This window comes from Magnolia sinica, chromosome 1 (assembly GCF_029962835.1).
Source record: "Magnolia sinica isolate HGM2019 chromosome 1, MsV1, whole genome shotgun sequence".
In the NCBI taxonomy this organism is placed as follows: domain Eukaryota; kingdom Viridiplantae; phylum Streptophyta; class Magnoliopsida; order Magnoliales; family Magnoliaceae; genus Magnolia; species Magnolia sinica.
Window position 1 is genome coordinate 45,977,951 of NC_080573.1, and position 18,905 is coordinate 45,996,855.

Here is an 18,905-nt window from a genome sequence, read left to right on the forward strand (position 1 = left end):
CCACCCATTAGTGATTGCCCACTAGTGGGCCCCACTAGCCTATATCCAACATCTCCCACTCAATCACATTATGGGATAGATACAAAAAAAAGTCCATTTAACTCGCTTAATAACAATCAAAACCAAACATCGTGATCAAAAGAATCAGAGGCGTGGGACCAGCTGGATCACCGTAATCTTCTCACAGGTATTTAAGTACTAAGTGACCACCTAACTAGTACTCAATAACCCAAACTTTGCAATGCCTATCATATTCCGCATCACCACACCTAATGGAGTTAACTCTCGATCTGGAGTACTCGGCCAACATACGCACTTATCAAACTTATCGAGTTATTCTGAAAACCCTATTTTTTACAAACTTCGACTAAAATCAATTTAAAGAAATACTTATATATATATATATATATATATACATGCGCGCGCGCGCACTTTTAAGAAAGAATGTCGTTTGCAAAAGTCTAATAAAAAACTCGATACTGTCAGTGGATAAGTCTTCAAGTGAGTATTTATAGTTCTAGAAACTTGGTGTAGCTATCACGGGATCTTCCACACGCAGATGTATAATTTAAAATCAATCTAGCTGCTTTCCTAACGTAACTGAGTCTGGCTAATCAAGGACATTTTTTCATGGTACACTAAAGTAGTGACACTCAATCTCATCCTCCTATACACAAGAGGAGGGTAGTTAAGGACACAGAGTCACCTACAAGACTAGCTACTTACACATCGCAATAATTAGGTTGAATCAAAGTAATTTGTAGGTAAAAGGTCTCAGCCATGGCTACAATCCACGTCGTAAAGTAGACAATACTAAGTCATACATCATTTATAAAAACACATAATTAGACAAATAAACACAATTTCATCATTAGAGTAGTTAGATGTTAAAACTGTCTTCCTCCATGGTGACCTGGAAGAAGAGATCTACATGCACCAAACAGAGGGGTCCGAAGTCAATGGCAAAAAGCATATGGTGTGTATGCTGAGAAAGAGCTTGTATGGGCTGAAGCAAGCTCCACGGCAATGGTACAAGAAGTTCGACTCGTTTATGTTAAAGCGTGGGTATGACAGAACGGAGTCGGACCACTGTGTGTTCACGCACAAGTTCTCAGATGGTGATTTCTTAGTTCTACTATTATACGTTAATGACATGCTCATCATAGGAAAAGATATCAAGAAGATCGACAGCTGAAACAGGAGTTGGACAAGTCGTTTGCAATGAAAGACTTGGGCCCGGCTAAACAGATCTTATGAATGGAGATAACCCGTGACAGAAGTAGCAGAAAGCTTTAGCTATCAAAAGAGCGGTATATTGAGAAAGTCCTAGAGCGGTTCAATATGAATGCAGCAAAACCGGTTAGTACTCCACTGGATGGTCACTTCAGATTGAGCGACAGACAGTATCCCAAGACGAAGGCAGAGGTGGAAGAAATGCAGAAGATACACTACGCGTTAGCTGTAGGAAGTTTGATGTATGTTATGGTGTGCACACGCCCAGACATAGCATAGGCGGTTAGTGTAGTCAGTCGATATCTTGTCAATCCTGGCAATGAGCATTGGGCAGCGGTGAAGTGGATATTGCGGTATTTAAGAGGCTCATCCAGGTTGAGCTTATACTATAGTGACGGAAAACCTATGTTAGAGAGCTACACAGATGCAGATATGGCAGGCGACAAACTCCAGGAAGTCTACATTGGGGTTCATGTTCACGTTTGTAGGGAGAGCAGTTTCCTAGTAGAGTAAACTACAGAAGGTCGTAACATTGTCGACAACAGAGGCCGAGTACATTGTAGTCACAGAGGCATGTAAAGAGATGCTTTGGATGAAGAGGTTCCTACAGGAACTTAGCTTAAAGCAGGAGCAGCACGTGGTTTATTGCGATAGTCAACGTGCTATACACTTGAGCAAGAATCCAAGTCAGCGTTCCAAGTCGAAACACATAGAGATTCGGTATCGCTGGATCAAGGATACCTTAGAACAGAAGGTGTTACAGCTTGAGAAGGTCCACATGGACGATAATAGGTCAAACATGATGACCAAGGCTTTACTCAAGGGCAAGTTTGAGGTTTGTAGAAACCTGGCTGGCTTGAAGAAGGTGAATCCCTCCTGAGTCGAAAAGGGAGAGATTTGATGAGATTTTTCTCCCTAGGCTCAACCGGTCGAGAGCCTCACTCGAACAGTCGAAGGTGGTGGTCGACTAGTTGAGGACTGGCTCGACTCAAACTCAAGCGAGTTTAGGTTATTTTCTTTCGTGGTGCTCGACTAGTCGAGGGAGGTGCTCGACCGGTCGAGGACTCTGCTCGACCAGTCGAGCTTACGCAAATTCGTTCCGGATTTTGTGCGGACTGTGTAAATTTGAGGCGGTTTTCACATAGGTGCGGAAAGGGATTTTCAAATTTATAAATATGGATACCTAGGGTAGTTCTAGGTAATACAAGAGGGTTTCCTAAAGCTTTACAAGGGTTTGCTAAAGGGTTTAGGGCTATCAAAGGTGTGAGAGATGGAGAGAATGAGAGAGAGGAAGCTTGTTGAAGGGAGGTTCTGCTCGTAGAGGTAATCTACTGTGCACTTGATATCGTAGCGCTTCTACGTCCTCGTAATCGGTTAGAGCTCTCCGTTTTTCCTTTTATTCTCTTATTGTTTATCCACTCCTGCGTAAGTGAAGAAGGTTGTAACGTTCTACTTCATAATGGATTGTTGATCTAGACGAGGTCTCGTGGTTTTTACCTCTTTGAGGGTTTTCCACGTAAAAATCTCTTGTGTGGTGTGGTTTGTGCTTTGATTTATTTCATTGCTTTATTATCCCATAAATCTGGTTTGTTCTGGGAGGCTAGATCCTAAGGTTTTGTGCAAGGCCCCCAACAGTGGAGTCACTTAGGTGTACCTTGGGTGCACCTAATGCCTTTATTGAGAAGTCCAATCCATGTAAGCTTGCAAAATTTTCTGTTGAAGTTCTCATTAAATATATATTTATAGGCCACCTATTAAAGGGTTTAGATTGTTCCATGTTGAACATTGAAACATGGTTGCCGCATTCATGTGTAACCCCACCCGTAAAGATGTGGCCACATGCAATTATGGCACTGTGTGTGAGATTGATAGTGTTACATTATGTTAGCCCTCAACACTCAACATTTTAGGTCTTTTAAGCACAAAGCAGGCCAACTCCCTCTCTCTCTCTCTCTGAGGTTATTTATTTATTCATTAGCTTGTTAGTGCATACCTCACTATCAGTACATACTTCAGTGTTAGCCGCCCCCACTAGGGAATCATTACCAAGACCTCAGCATTGAAACAAGGTACAACTCCCTCTCTCTCTCTCTCTCTCTCTCTCTCTCTCTCTTTGTGTATTTTTCTTTTTCTTTCTTTTTTAATAAAGGAAGAATGTATGGTGAACCAAACCGGTTACTCACATTCAACCAAGTTGAAGGGTTCATCTTTAGAACTAGAAAACCCATTTGACTTGTAGGGTTATGAGAACTACAAAAAAGTTGTTTCAAATTCAATTAAGTTGTTAGCTATTGGTTTCAAATTTGGATAATAATAAATGGTATTTCATTACCCTTCTAATTAGGAGAAGATACTCATAGCAATGATTTAAATCAATTTATTCACATTATAGACTTTTTAGACAAGTAATTAAATTCATTTTCCTACTAATAGTATGAACCATCCATTTTTCTATAAATTGATTAATTAGGATGGAACGAGAAAAGCAAATCTTGAGTAACATGTTCCATTAAAAGAATGATTAGACTCATTCCTACAATCAATTTGGATTCCCAATTTTATTTGTAATAATCATCTGGTTAAGATGGTTGGATGAAGACAATTCTAGACGAAGACACATGCAATAAAAAGTGGAGCCCACATAGTATAAGGTATAAATTGATTATTAGAACCTTTTTCCTATATGAAACATGCAATAAAATGCGGAGAGTTCATTTATGATGGTCTCTCCATTTTCAAAGCAATTGAGTGAATGGTTATGATGGCTGAATCAAACTATTTTTGCTATTTGTCTAAGTTTGAAGGGAAATGGTTGTATAACTAATCATCCAATTTGGTCTTGTTTTTTAACCATGAACGGGTCACTAGATGGATGATCTTGACTGGTACATAATCCTATACACCCATGGTGATGAGTAGCTTTACCATATAGTGCATGGAAATCCAGACAATGCAAATTGTAGGCTCATGCAGAACTTAAAAGAGCACATTAGTTAGTTAATGATCATAACCATTTTATTTTCCCTCTTTGATTTAGGAGCCCTAATCATCTATTTGATAGCTTTCTTCCTATAAAAAGTTTAAGATGGTCTGATCAACATGATAACACTCAATGCCCTGTCCTCTTTGGCCTATTATCAACACGGTAGAGAGAGTCGGTGTAACGCCTCAAAAATCGAGGGTCGAGCAAAGCTCAACTCCCGAGTTCCAACGCATCACTTATACAATATAGATAATGATGATTAAATATTGTCCATATTAGTGCATTAAACATGAGTGAGATTATACCAAATCAACATATCATACTCCAGAGTTATTTAAATTGAGCAAGCGGAAGACTGAGATGAATATGTAAAGTATGTAAGTGTTTATCAATCTCCAGAGTATGAGTATGTTACCAGGCTAAATAAATACATATATGGTTCCAAAATTTACAAAATATCAAGTATAAAGGTTCAACTAATCCATAGTCCCGAAATCCTGGCGACGCAACCCTAGGTCTACATAGACCCGCCAGAGAGTTGCACATAGCAGAACTCCTCCTCCTCGTCGAAGAAGTCCGGCTCCATCGCATAAGCCTCGCCATAATCTACATGTAAAACAGAGTCTAGTTGGTGTTTTAAAACACCGTCCTAGAGTGAGAGTGAGTGATCAACTCAGTGGTACTATAAAGCAAAGGTTAACATGTTATCAATTCAGTTATATAAAGGAAATTACCAATATGGATACGGTAGTTGAGAATCCCATCTCAACACCCTTAATAAAAGCGATTTACCAAACAATTACTCATTCAGACATTTTATCAAACACTTAGACTACATAATACTTCATACACAAACTAGATCAGTTATAACATATATTATGGCAAATCCTTTCGCAAAAGAGTTGTCATATGTACAACAAACATTTATTCTAGGTTAATAGTCATGGCAAGGATAAATCAGAATTTCACTTTCATTCAAACATTTCAACAAACACATGGAAGGCATTATATATTCACATAGTTCACACACATATATAGTGTATCGAATATATCGTAACTAAGCTCATATTGTAGCAATCAAGTGAGACATAAATCATTGCTGACATTGAAAGCCTTAAAAACCATAACCTAAACGTTTATAGTCCGCACCTTTCGTCGGTTCGCCCGTTACGAACTTAGTTCGTACACTACATCCTCGTCTACAGTACAATGGCTACCTAGATCACGAAATAGGTTAGTTATTACGTTGATTCCTCTATTTGGATTCCTAAAACGAGATTTGGGTTAGGATTTCTTACCCAAATCGTATTTGATATCGACAATGTAGCGATGGTAGGGAGGTGATTCAGTACGTAGAGTTGTGGGAGTAAATCCTAATTACTCATTCAGACATTTTATCAAACACTTAATTAATTTTCATCTAATTTCTACAGAATTCGATCCTTAGTAATTTCTGCCTGAGGTGATACTCAGGGCTTTGTACGAATTTTTCTAAGGCATTACAATTTACCCCCCTTAAATAAAAATTTTATCCTCGAAATTAGTACATTTTCGTACTCCTCGAGAATCTGAGGGTACTTCTTACGGACTTCGGCTTCCGTTTCCCAGGTCGCCTCTTCCTCAGTATGGTGAGTCCATAATACCTTCACGAGAGGGATAACTTTGCTGCGCAACACCTGTTCCTTCCTATCCAGGATACGTGTTGGTCGAAGTACGTATGTAGCATCTTCACTTAGCTGCACCTGCTCCCACTTGATGTTGTGAGTAGGATTAGGAACATATTTCTTTAGCATTGATACGTGAAATACGTTGTGCACGTCGGTGAGAGGTGTGGGCAAGGCGAGACGGTATGTTACCACACCCACTTGATCCAAAATCTGGAATGGGCCTATGAACCATGGCGTAAGCTTTTCTTTCTTGTCAAATCGAAGGACTCCATTCATGGGGAAAACCTTAAGAAACACATGTTCCCCAACCTCGAATTCTAATTGACGTCATCTGGTATCGGTGTAGCTCTTCTGTCTGCTCTGTGCTGCAAGAGTCGACGCCTGATAATGTCGATCTTCTCTGAGGTCGCCTATACTAAATATGGGCCAATTAGACTCTTCTCACCAACTTCTGCCCAATAATGCAGTGCTTGACACGGACGCCCATACAATGCTTCGTAGGGAGCCATGCCAATGCTCACTTGGAAACTGTTGTTATAAGCGAACTCAGCATAGGGAAGATAATCATCCCAACTATCCTTGAAATCGAGCACACATGCCCGCAACATATCTTCTAATACCTGATTTACCCATTCCGTCTGCCCATTAGTCTGTGGGTGGAACGTGGTAATGAACTTTAGTTTTACCCCCATTGCTTCTTAAATTCGAGTCCAGAAGATAGACGTGAATCGCGTGTCTCAATCCGACACAATCTCCATAGGCACTCCATATAGCCATACAATCTCCTTGATGTATAGCTTGGCTAAATCATCTGTGGAGTTTGAAACTCTAATTGGGAGGAAATGAGCTGATTTCATCAATCGGTCCACAATCACCCAAATGGAGTCATGTCCCTTCCTTGTCTTCGGTAACCCGGTAATGAAATTCATAGATATGAAATCCCACTTCCATTCAGCTATGGGCATGGGCTGAAGCAATCCAGGATGTCGGCGATGCTCAGTCTTGACCTACTAGAACGTGAGACAACAGGATACAAAATTTACAATGTGGGCCTTTATGTTGTCCCACCAGTACGAACGTTTCATATCTCGATACATCTTTGTACTACTAGGATGCATCGCCATCTTCGAATTGTGAGCAACTTTGAGAACTTCCTTTCTCAAGTCATGAAGATTCGAGACGCATAGGCGGCCACGATAACATTAACCCCCTTCCGAACCAACTCTCCATTTAGAGTCTTCATCGTCAGTTGCTTGCTCTCTCATCTTCACTAACAGTTCGTCTTCTTTCTAAGCCACAATGATTTAGTCATCAATAAGTAGCTGCACATGGATGTGTGCGACGCTCTCAAACGGTTCCTCTACTGTAATCTTTTATTCGAAGTCTCGCACAAACTCGACCATATTATATTCCTATATCATCAGTGGAGCTACAAATGTTATCGTCTTCTTGCGACTCATTGCATCTGTCACAAGGTTGGCCTTGTCGGGATGGTAGGAGACCTCAAACTTGAAGTCTTTCAAGGTTTCCATCCATCGCTGCTGCCTCATATTCAGATCCCTCTACGTGAATATGTACTTGAGGCTCTTGTGGTCGCAAAAGAACTAGAACTCCTCTCCGTAGAGGTAATGTCTCTAGAGCTTTAATGCGAAGATAACTGCTGCCAATTCCAGGTCGTGTGTAGGGTAGTTTTTTCGTACTTCCTCAACTGTCGCGAGGCATAGGCGATCACTCTGTCCTTCTGCATAAGAACACAACCCAAACCAACACGAGATGCGTCGGTGTATATCGTATATCTGACCCCTTGCTCTAGCAATAGTAGCACGGGTGTGAACGTTAAGTTGTCCTTTAGTTCCTGAAAGGCTGCTCCTGCCTTCTCATTCCAAGCAAACTTAAGATCCTTTCGCGTAAGCTGAAACAACGGTTTGGCTATCTTGGAGAAATCTCTAATGAATCGGCGATAGTATCCAGCAAGTCCCAGAAAACTCCTCACTTCTGTAACCGAACCGGGCTGCTCCCAGTCCTGAACTGCGGCCACCTTGGCAAGGTCCACAGCGATACCTTCCTTGGACACAACATGTCCCAGGAACTTGACTTCTTCCTTCCAAAAGTTATATTTCATGTATTGAGCAAATAACTGATTCTTCCTGAGAGTGTCGAAGACTGCTCATAGGTGCTCTTCGTGATCCTTTTGGCTCTTAGAGTATATCAAAATGTCATCTATAAATATAATGACGAACCGGTACAAGTATGGCCAAAACACCCGGTTCATGAGGTCCATGAACACTGCCGGTGCATTTGTGAGTCCAAACGACATTACAAGGAATTCATAGTGGCCAAAACTAGTTCTAAATGTCGTCTTCTGCACGTCTTCATCCCTGATGCTCAACTGATGGTACCTGGACTGTAAGTCGATCTTCAAGAAATATTGTGCCCCTTTCGACTGGGCAAACAGATCATCTATCCTGGGCAAGGGATACTTGTTCTTGACTATCACTTGGTTCAACCTGCGATAATCAATACACAATCGCAGTTATCCATTCTTCTTCTTCACAAACAACACAGGTGCTCCGCAAGGAGATACACTCAGTCGTATGAAATCTGAATCCAACAAATCATCAATCTATCTCCTTAATTCCTCCATTTCACATGGGGCATGCGATACGTGGGTAAGGAAATGGGTGTCGCACCAGGCACATGGTCGATAGTAAAGTCGATCTCACGCCAAGGAGGTAATCTAGGGATCATCTTAAACACTTCCCAGAAGTCTTGGACCATAGCCGTGTTTCCAAGTATCAGACCATTATGATTTTTTAATAGAGAAGCATAACAAAGAACCCGGAAGGGGCAACTAACCTGAACGGGGAAAGTGAAGGTCATGTTTTCGAGCCCGTGTGCCGTCACCAATTAGGTTTCATAGTCGATCTCGACCTTCATTTTAGTAAGTCAATCCATGCCGAGGATGATGTCGTAATGGTATATTGCGGTGACGATCAGGTCAACGGACACCACCCTGTTTTCTAAGTCTATCAAGTAACCCTTACAAAGCTTAATGGCATCTATGAAGGTTCCTTCTGCCGCAATGACTCTCACCCCAACCATATGGGTAGTATTCAACCCTAAATGCTTGACCGTAAAGTATGATATCATCAAAATAGTGGACCCGGTGTTCACCAACAGAAAAACTGGTATACCTTGGATGTGGGCGGTGACTTCAAAGGCTAAAGGCACTGTAGCTACTGACTCAGATGCTTCAGCTGCAAGCGCATGCACACGCACTTGTTGAGGAGGATTTGGTTGCGCTGCTATAGGTTGTTAAGGTGGCCTACTATGAGGTACATTCAGTCCATAAAAAGGCTGTGCTGGCGGTGCTGATTGTTGAGGTGGAGCTGAAATTGCTTATGGCAAATGATGGTTAATCTTCTGAGGCTGCGTAAAGCCGTTATCCCTCATCTTGGTAAAGCAATAAGTATCTATGTGGCCCATCCTCTTACAGTAGGTGCACCACAAATTTGATTGCATCGGCTGGGTCGGTGGAGCAACAAGCCTAGGAGGCGAATCAGCACGTGGCCTCTTGTCGAGGAACGGTCGATTTGGCAAGTCCGGTCGAGCCCTCGGGCCCATAGGCACATGCGTACAGGACAATCCGTCCCTATCTTGCTCAGCTCGCAGGAACATGTTTACTAGCTCAGCATAATTGAGAATGCTAGCGTAACACATCTTCGTGCGGATTTCAGGCCGCAGACCCTCAGAAAATTGTCGCATCCTCATCGGCTCGTCTGCTAGGATCAAAGGAGTGTATCTGGCCAGCTCCGTAAACCTGTTCTCATATTTTGACACGGTCATTCCTCCCTATCAGAGGCGAAGGAACTCACCCTCCTTTTTATGATAAGTGAGGGGGAAATACTTCCCATGGAAGCGAGTCTCAAACGCATCCCATGTTCACATGTGTCCTTCAGGAACTGTTCATAGGATGCTATCCCACAATAAACTAGTCTCCTTCTCGAACATATACGTGACCAGCTCAACTTGCTCCGGCTCAGTGCAGTGCAGCGGCTTCAACATCTTGGAAATGCGGTCAAGCCAGTATTCGGCTTCCTCGGGCCTGTGAGTGCCCGTGAAGGTAGGAAGTCGGAAACGCTAAAAGTGCTCAAATAAACTGCTGGCATTCATATTTTCAGCAGATGCACAGGTGATGCAGGCGGGACCATATGTTTTGGGCAAGGGCCCCCGCAATTGTGGTCCAAACTTGCTATTGTTGCTGCATTAGGAGCATCATCTGCTCCAACCTATCAAGAGGAGGAGCTGCCTAATGCATGCGTGGAGTCGAGGTAGAAGCACGGTTCTGTTCTGGAACCGGTGGTGCACTAGGTGTTGGCCCATTTGTGGGGCCAGTGGCGGACTGAGAATCTAGCATGGTGTCACTATCAGGGCCCAAACTAGGGTCCATGTGGCTATCGCTTAGCGGAGGTGCCCCGTCAAACGATCCGCCAAGTGCGAGACGTGCAGTGCTCCGAGTGCTCTTCGGTGGCATTCCCTATATACAACATAGGGTGCAACCCGTGTAAGATTTTAAATGACAACATTCAAATTTTTCAAAGCATTCTACACATTCCAAATCAAAAGAAGCTTCATGCATTTAACCAAAATTGTCACAATACATGAGATGCAGTCTTACATGGATCATGATAGAAGATGCATGTGAGCTAACCTAACAAAATCTTTAGAACTAACTACTAATATCCAACTAAGCCAACAAGGGCTATCACATAGAAAGCAAGGAATAAAACAACCCCAAAGACAACTACAACATATGACTAGTCGTCCGTCTTTGGTGAAGGCGGAGGCGCACCCTTGTCCTACATACAACACATGAGAGCCTTTAAGGTGCGAGATATCTTCTTAAATTTCTATTTCACATAAGCCTGATTCTCTTCAAGCTTTTGCTTCAGTTCAGCCTGGGTCTCCTTGACCTCTTGTCTCAGGACGGCCTAGTTCTCTTTAATCTGAGCCAGGCGGGCTTCCAGGGCGGCCCGATCATGGCGGTGCTCAGGTGTAGCAGTAGGAGGTCCCCCATCAGAGTCTTGGGCTTCCTCCTCTTCTTCCTCACTTCCTTCTTCTATTTCATTTTCTTCCTCTTCTTCATTACTTTCTTCATCTATTTCATTACTTTCTTCCTCTTCACTCTCTGTCTCGCCCCCATACTCATCGAGTCGGGCTTGACGTTGTCGAGGGCCAATTCCCATATTGTTAACCGTAGTGTCATTAATGAAGTGGATTGGCGCAAGCTCATCCATGTTAAGTCAATAGCCGAACTCTCGAGTAACCTTGCATATAAGTCGGCCGAATGAGAGTGAAACATCTCTCCTAACAGAGCATACGGTCTGGATTATCTGTAGTAGGGCGAACCTAGGCAGATACAGCTTATCTCCCTGCCTAGCTCTATACAGGAAGTCCACCATTAAATGAGTGCATTCGGTACGGTTGCCCCACCTAAGATACACATTATATGTGAATATGTTGTGGAGCAGGCGAAAATCGTTTGTCAATTTGGTCGATGAGAGGCAATTGCCTCACTTCCAGTGAACCAGTCGATCGCAAAGAAACCGCGTGTGGTGATCTCTTTCTCGCATACTCTTGAGACAAGATTCATTAGCATGCACTTCACCACGTGCAATTTTCATAATCCGGGCCATCACATCTACATTGACTATTGCTTCCCGCCTTCCTATGGGAATAGTAAACTGTAGAGGCTCCAGTAGTAGATCCTGTATGTGGGCATAGAAGGCTCGTATGGTGGTTTCACACGCATGAGACTTGCCTTCAAATATGGGACCCCACCCGGATTCCAACAGGAGGTCCATTACCGGATATAACCCAAATAGCCTTCCGTCCACATGCACTTCAAACACAACTTTACGGCCACGAAACTTACCATATCCGATGTCCGCCGGTAGAGCTCTTTCAAGTGGAATCTGGGGATCGAGATCCCGCTTCGTCATTCGCTCTCGCTCGACGCTTATGCTTACTTCGGCACCCGCTTTCTTCCTCGATCGGGTTGGGCGGCTAGGCCCGGCTTCATCTGTGGACACTCTTCTCTTTCCCATGAGGGAAAGGAGTATGGAGAGCGAAAAGATGGTAGCCACTAGCTCAAAAAGGGCCATGGAAGTGAAGAAAGTTTGAAGGAGGAGATGGGTTGGTGGGTTTTGGGGTTTATGAGACACAAAGGTGGATTTGTGTGCTCAAAAGAGAGGAAATAAGGGAAATAGGAGGTGGTAGGAGATGGGTTTTGAGGGAAATGGTGGTGGGTGTATGTGTATTGAAGAAGAAGAAGAAGATGGAGTACAGAATGAAGATTTGAGAGGAAAAATGAGGATTTGTAGAGGTTTGGAGAGTTTTAAAAGCTAGAGGAGCGGTGAAATGAACAAAGGGAGCACGAGGGGACCCAAATAGGGTGGTCCCACATGTGTACAGGGCCCAACATGAGTGGGTTAGGGTGGCAAGCCACCGAACCCGCGGGCCCGCCGCGGCCCGCTAGACATAAGCACGGCGCGCCGCGGTGGCACCCCGGTCCACTGGACAGCAGGCGGTGGCTCCGCCCTGGGGGCGGTGGCCCCCCCTGTCGAGGTGCCAGAAATGTGTGGGAGGCCCCCTGATTCTCACCAATTTTCGTGGTTTGGGCCCCCTCGTCCGTTTGAAGTGGTTTCAGGTCCCAACGAGTGTGTATTCAAGCTTTCCGCATTTGAGGGTGGTATTCATCGAATCATCGTCCAAACCTGTCGATTGACGGTCGAGAAAGGAATTGGGATCATTTCACATGATCACAGATGCATACGGGTCACATTTCAAGGGTTAGTTTCGCCCGTCGGTGAAACTTGGGATCATATGATCATTTCTATGTTTTATCGCCCCCACCTAAGTCAATGTACGTCAGTGTGTATTGTGTTACTATAACCCAGGTCCAGTTTAATCTAAATCATGCTCTGATACCAACTTGTAACACCCCAAAAATCGGGGATCGAGCAAAGCTCAACTCCCGAGTTCCAATGCATCACTTATGCAACATAGATAATGATGATTAATGTTGTCTATATTAGTGTATTAAACATGAGTGAGATTACACAAAATCAGCATATTATACTCAAGAGTTACTTAAATTGAGCAAGCGAAAGACTAATATAAATATGTAAAGTCTGTAAATGTTTATCAATCCCCAGAGTATGAGTATGTTACCAGGATAAATATATATATATATATATATATGGTTCCAAAATTTACAAAATATCAAGTGTAAAGGTTCAACTAATCTATAGTTTCGAAATCCCGGCGACACAACTCTAGGTCTACATAGACTCGCCTGAGAGTTGTACATAGGAGAACTCCTCCTCGTCGAAGAAGTCTGGCTCCGTCACATAAGCTTTGCCATAATCTACATTTAAAACAGAGTCTGGTTGGTGTTTTAAAATACCATCCCAGAGTGGGAGTGAGTGATCAACTCAGTGGTACTATAAGGCAAAGGTTAACATGTTATCAATTCAGTGAAACATAATGATAAAGCAGTACAACAATCATGTTCTAATTACTCTTGTTAATGCAGGAATGATATACGTAATGATGCATGCCCTCACCTGCACTCCCTCAGCGACATCATCTCACGATCGCGCATGGCAAATTCCCTAAACATGCGCTTCCTCGCCAAAGCACATGCAATGCGGTGCATAGTCGTGTTAGCCAAGTAATTTCTTAGGCTGATTCATACAGCAGATTCGGGAAGCTAAGGTACCTCCCTTTATATCACTTACCCAAACAATGATCCATCTAGGGTCATCAATCCTAGTTAATCACATACGATAGGTAAGTTGTATGGCATCACCACTGATGAAAGCAGTGGATAGGTAAGTTCACGAGTTTACACTCAAGGTCACTACGGAGAGGCTCGTCACCTCAGCGTAGGCCTAGTTTATACTCGAGGTCACTATGGGAAGGCTCGTCACCTCATCGTAGGCCGACAACTCGAATACAGTATCCCATACCTCCATATTCGGCTCATGAGTTTGGGTTACTCACTGGTCACTACGGGGAGGCTCGTTAACCCAACGTTGGCTGACAGCTCGACAACGGTATCCCATACCACCATGCCTGGCTCATGAGTCTTAGCAGATCTTGGTACCATGGTTGAAACGGGCTTTACATTGGTAAGTGGTACCTTAGATTCAAACAGTAGCGTCCATACATGGTAAACACACAATAGGCTAATCGAGTTATTTGACAAGTGCAATTGGTATGAGCGCACGTTGAATTAATCGACATAAAGCGCGTAAGCACTCCGTGTGGCCTAACCACTGTCGACAATCAGCGTATGGCTCAGATTCATCGAACGTATCTAATGTGGCGAAACTAGTTCGTCCACTTAATTAGGATCCATTACCGATTGCCTGGACTAGGTGGTAGTCCCAAACATCCTCAAATGCCATAGGAGATCACATATATTACTCATAACAGCATTTAACGAACAATGCAAACATAATTCTCATTTGAGCATTTTATCAAACACCTTGAGCATGTTGACATACATATGCATTTCATCTATAAATCATATAACAACAATTTACGTTATATAAAGGAAACTACCAATATGGATATGGTAGTTGAGAATCTCATCTCAACACCCTTAATAAAAGCGATTTACCAAACAATTACTCATTCAGACATTTTATCAAACACTTAGACTACATAATACTTCATACACAAACTAGATCAGTTATAACATATATTATGGCAAATCCTTTCGCAAAGGAGTTGTCATACGTACAACAAATATGCATTCTAGGTTAATAGTCATGGCACGCATAAATCAGAATTTCACTTTCATTTAAACATTTCAACAAACACATGGAAGGCATTATATATTCACATAGTTCACACACATGTATAGTGTATCGAATATATCGCAACTAAGCTCATATTGCAGCAATCAAGTAAGACATAAATCATTGCTGACATTGAAAGCCTTGAAAACGATAACCTAAACGTTTATAGTCCGCACGTTTTGTTGGTTCGCCCGTTACGAACTCGGTTCCTACACTACGTCCCCATCTACAGCACAACGACTACCTAAATCATGAAATATGTTAGCTATTACGTTGATTCCTCTATTTGGAATCCTAAAACGATATTAGGGTTAAGATTTCTTACCCAAATCGTATCTAAAATTAATGGTATAGCGATGGTGGGGAGGTGATTCAGTACGTGGAGTGGTGGGAGTAAATCCCAACAACGATCTCTCTCTCTCTCTCTCTCTCTCTCTCTCTCTTCTCCTCACTCTTTCCTCTTCTTTTCTCTCCTCTTTCTCCTAAGGTTAGAGAATTCGTATGGAATGAGAGAGGGGTAATTTAAGGGCCTTATATAGGCTCAAAACTGATGTCAATGGCCCCAAGGCCATGATATACTTAGGTTATAGCGAAAGAGTGTCTGTTTCGGGCAAACGGGACTCATCTGGAGGCCCATTACTCACCTGTGTCGTGGATTAAGTTCCCTGATCATGGATCTAAGCCAGGTTAAGGTTTTGGTCCGATCGGATTTGTGGATCAACCGTGGAGGACTTGCATCAGTTCAACGGTCATTGTCACTCGATCAGGGCCACAAGTATACTGACACGTGTAGGGAAATTTTCCTAATCCAAGGGTAAAGTTTGGTTAGAATCTGACAGTCTGAAGTCTTCAATTCGACCCGCAAGCGAATAGTCCAATTCACTTAAGTTGAGTTCATTTCCTAAAGATATTCTCGTTTCTCACGCACTTTGCTCTGGGCTCAAGTTATGCGTTTCTGGATACTATTTGGGCTCGATTCCCACAATGCTTGTCAAGCCCAGTAAGGCGGTCATAACATTATAGTTTCGTGGTAATCGGACTTTCGACGCGCGGTCTAGGTCCGATACGGAGTTTCAATGTGCTCCTAAGAGCAATTGGGTTTTGGGATTTCTCCTAAGTTTTTGGGTAATGTTGAGTTAGCGATTTTAATGGTTTTGGGTTTGCAGTTCGTATAAATAGTGGTCCAAGCTAATTTCACTGATCATTTAGTTTAGTACTTAATTAATTTTCATCTAATTTCTGCATAATTCGATCCTTACTAATTTTTGCCTGAGGTGATACTTGGGGCTTTGTATGGATTTTTTCGAGGTGTTACAGTCCGTCAAATGCGGAGACTGAAAAGGAAAGCAAAAGAGGATGTTGCCCTTGACATAAGGGTCACATTTTGTTTTACCATGGCTTTACTAAATGAATACCTAGTTTTGTAAAAACAATTGGTCTGAAGAGGATGTCGCCGGACCTCAAGACAAGACAAATGCCCAGAAAGATTTTTTATTTAAAAAAAAAAAAAAAAGACATGGGAAATGATAAGTCGGTCATTTGGATAACAAATAAAAAGGGAATTGCAAAAAGCGGAGAGTCCATTTATTTATCCGGACACACCTAACTATTTTATTTTATTTTTTAGTTTGTGTCTATCCACTTTTCCAAAGCTTCTCTGAAACTTCCTTTTCTGTTGCATCATTGACATCTATTTCTCGTTTACAAGAATGAAAGAGAATTCATCCACTATGAGACCCACCACGAAAATTATCTTTATTTGTAAGAAGAACTAGAAAAGGTGAGAGGTACAACCGGACGTGGATGGGCTATTGCAACTGAAGTGACGTCACCAAGTTCTGTGGGCCCCACTATGATGTATGTTTTTTATCCACACTGTCCGTCCACCTGGAGAGATCATTTTAGGGTAAAATCCAAAGAATGAGTCGAATATAAAGCTCCAGTGGACCCCACCATAGAAAACAGTGGGGAGAGTGACACCACCGTTAAAAACTTTTAAAGGCCACTAAAGTTTTCAATGAAGCTGGTATTTGTGTTTTCCCTTCTCTAGGGCCTGTTTGATTTTGACGGAATAGGGAAATACCCTTGAAAAAGGTCATTATTACCTTTTCCCTGTTTGAAATTTCAAATGCATTTTCTTCTCGAAAATTGGTCCGAAAAAGTTGACTTGCATTTGTGGACCCCACTGTGACGTTCATGACATATCCACACCGTCCATCTTTTTTATCAGGAGATTTTAGGGCCTAAGTCCAAAATTGAGACAAATTCAATGCTCAAGTGGCCCATATCACAGGAAACAAAGGCCTTAAACGTCTGCCATTAACAGTTATTTTGTTTATTGGGCCCTATTAATGTTTATTTGTCGTCTAACCTGTTCATGAGGTCATAAAAACATTGATAAGGGGTAAACACAAATATCAGCTTCAGCCAAAACTTCTACGGGCCTTATAAATTTTTATACAACAAGCATTCAATTTCCACTGTTTCCTGTGGTGTGGTCCACTGGAGCTTTGGATCTGCCTCATTTTTGGGTTCATGGCCTAAATCAGGCTGACGTATAAGATGAACGGTGTTGATACATCTTGTACATCACAGTAGGCCCTATATTCATTTGGCAGCTATCCTTGATTTTAACACCAAAAAGTTAAGCCGTAAACATAGGCGCAGTAATGATGGGGTAATTCCTGATAAGTAATTATTACTTATTTACCAAGGAATTACTATTTACTTCAAAAATCAAACAAGCTTAATGTATTTGTTAACTTTTAAACAGGTTGGATTTCAGAAAAACATTATGGTGGGCCTTAGGAAGGTTTCAATGGTAGGCATCGATCTTCCGACTGTTTTCTGTGGTGGGGTCCGCTAAAGCTTTGGATCTGCCTCATTCTTTGGGTCATGCCTTAAAATGATATCTATAAATGGATGGACGTTGTGGATACAACACGTACATCGCAGTGGGGTCACGGAACTTGGTGACTTCACTTCATAAGCGAGTCTCGCTATTCATTCTATGAGTATCTAAACCGCGTCCGCGCTAATGATGGCTCTGCATCATGTTCTGGTTCCAGTCATTTAGATGGATGACCACGTCAATTTATTCACAACACCCAATCTGTCCATCAGACCTATTCCCTCGATTATCCCTCAGGGTTCACAAATCAGCCTAAAAAGGAAACTCAATTGGGCCGCAACACAAGGACAAGTTTAGAGGAGAAGGCTATCCCTGATTTTGTGTGTGTATATGGCATTTAGACCATCCAGACCCTTCATCTGCCCTAGATGAAATGTCACGACAAAAATCAGGTTGCTCTGTAGCTCAGGTGGGCCTGATGAGAACGCAGGGTTAGAGTGACCTTCCACCTTGTTCCGTGTTCTGTGGTCCATCAGAGTTTTGGATCAAGCTGATTTTCAAGCCTGGGCGGTAACCTAAGGAGATATATCACGGTTTGGAGGTGATACATACACCACGTATGCCCCACTTCTACCCAGTACCACTGGATCACCTCCTCATCCATTGCACGCAATCGAGGCCATACAAATTGTAGTTTCATGAACCATAAATGGGGTAGAGCCTGAAGCATCATCCAAACCATTTAGGTTGTGGATGAATTTAAACCCCTGACCATCGATGAAGTATTGGTCTACTTTATTGGATGGTTAGGATTGTTTGATCAAAATATGATTTTATGCTACGCACCCTCCTCAGTGGCCCACTCTGAAGATGGTAGCCAGACATGGATGCGTGTGTTCAGTCAATGGTCATCACAACACCCTAAAAAGGTGCAATCTGTAGTAAATTTCTTGGTCTCACATCCTCAACAACAAGAATTGCCAAAAAAAAAAGAAAAAAGCAAGAGGGTCTAATGCTGCCAACAAGTGAATGACATGTCTTGCTGCAAGTAGGCTTTCGTTTGCAAAATTTCTTGTAATTTCAAACAAGAAGTTCATGGCTGCAAGGAGGGTAGTCTTTCAAAAGAACCGTATTAGCCTCACCGTATGGCAGGAGCGAGCCTGTTACCAAAGGAACTGTTGGATTTATACAGATTAATGTATTTCTGTATAATGTGGAAATCGAAAAGTGCAAAATAATCAGAAATCAGGACAGACTGAAGCACGTCTGAAACGCTGTCCTTAAAGCGTTATTTGCCCATA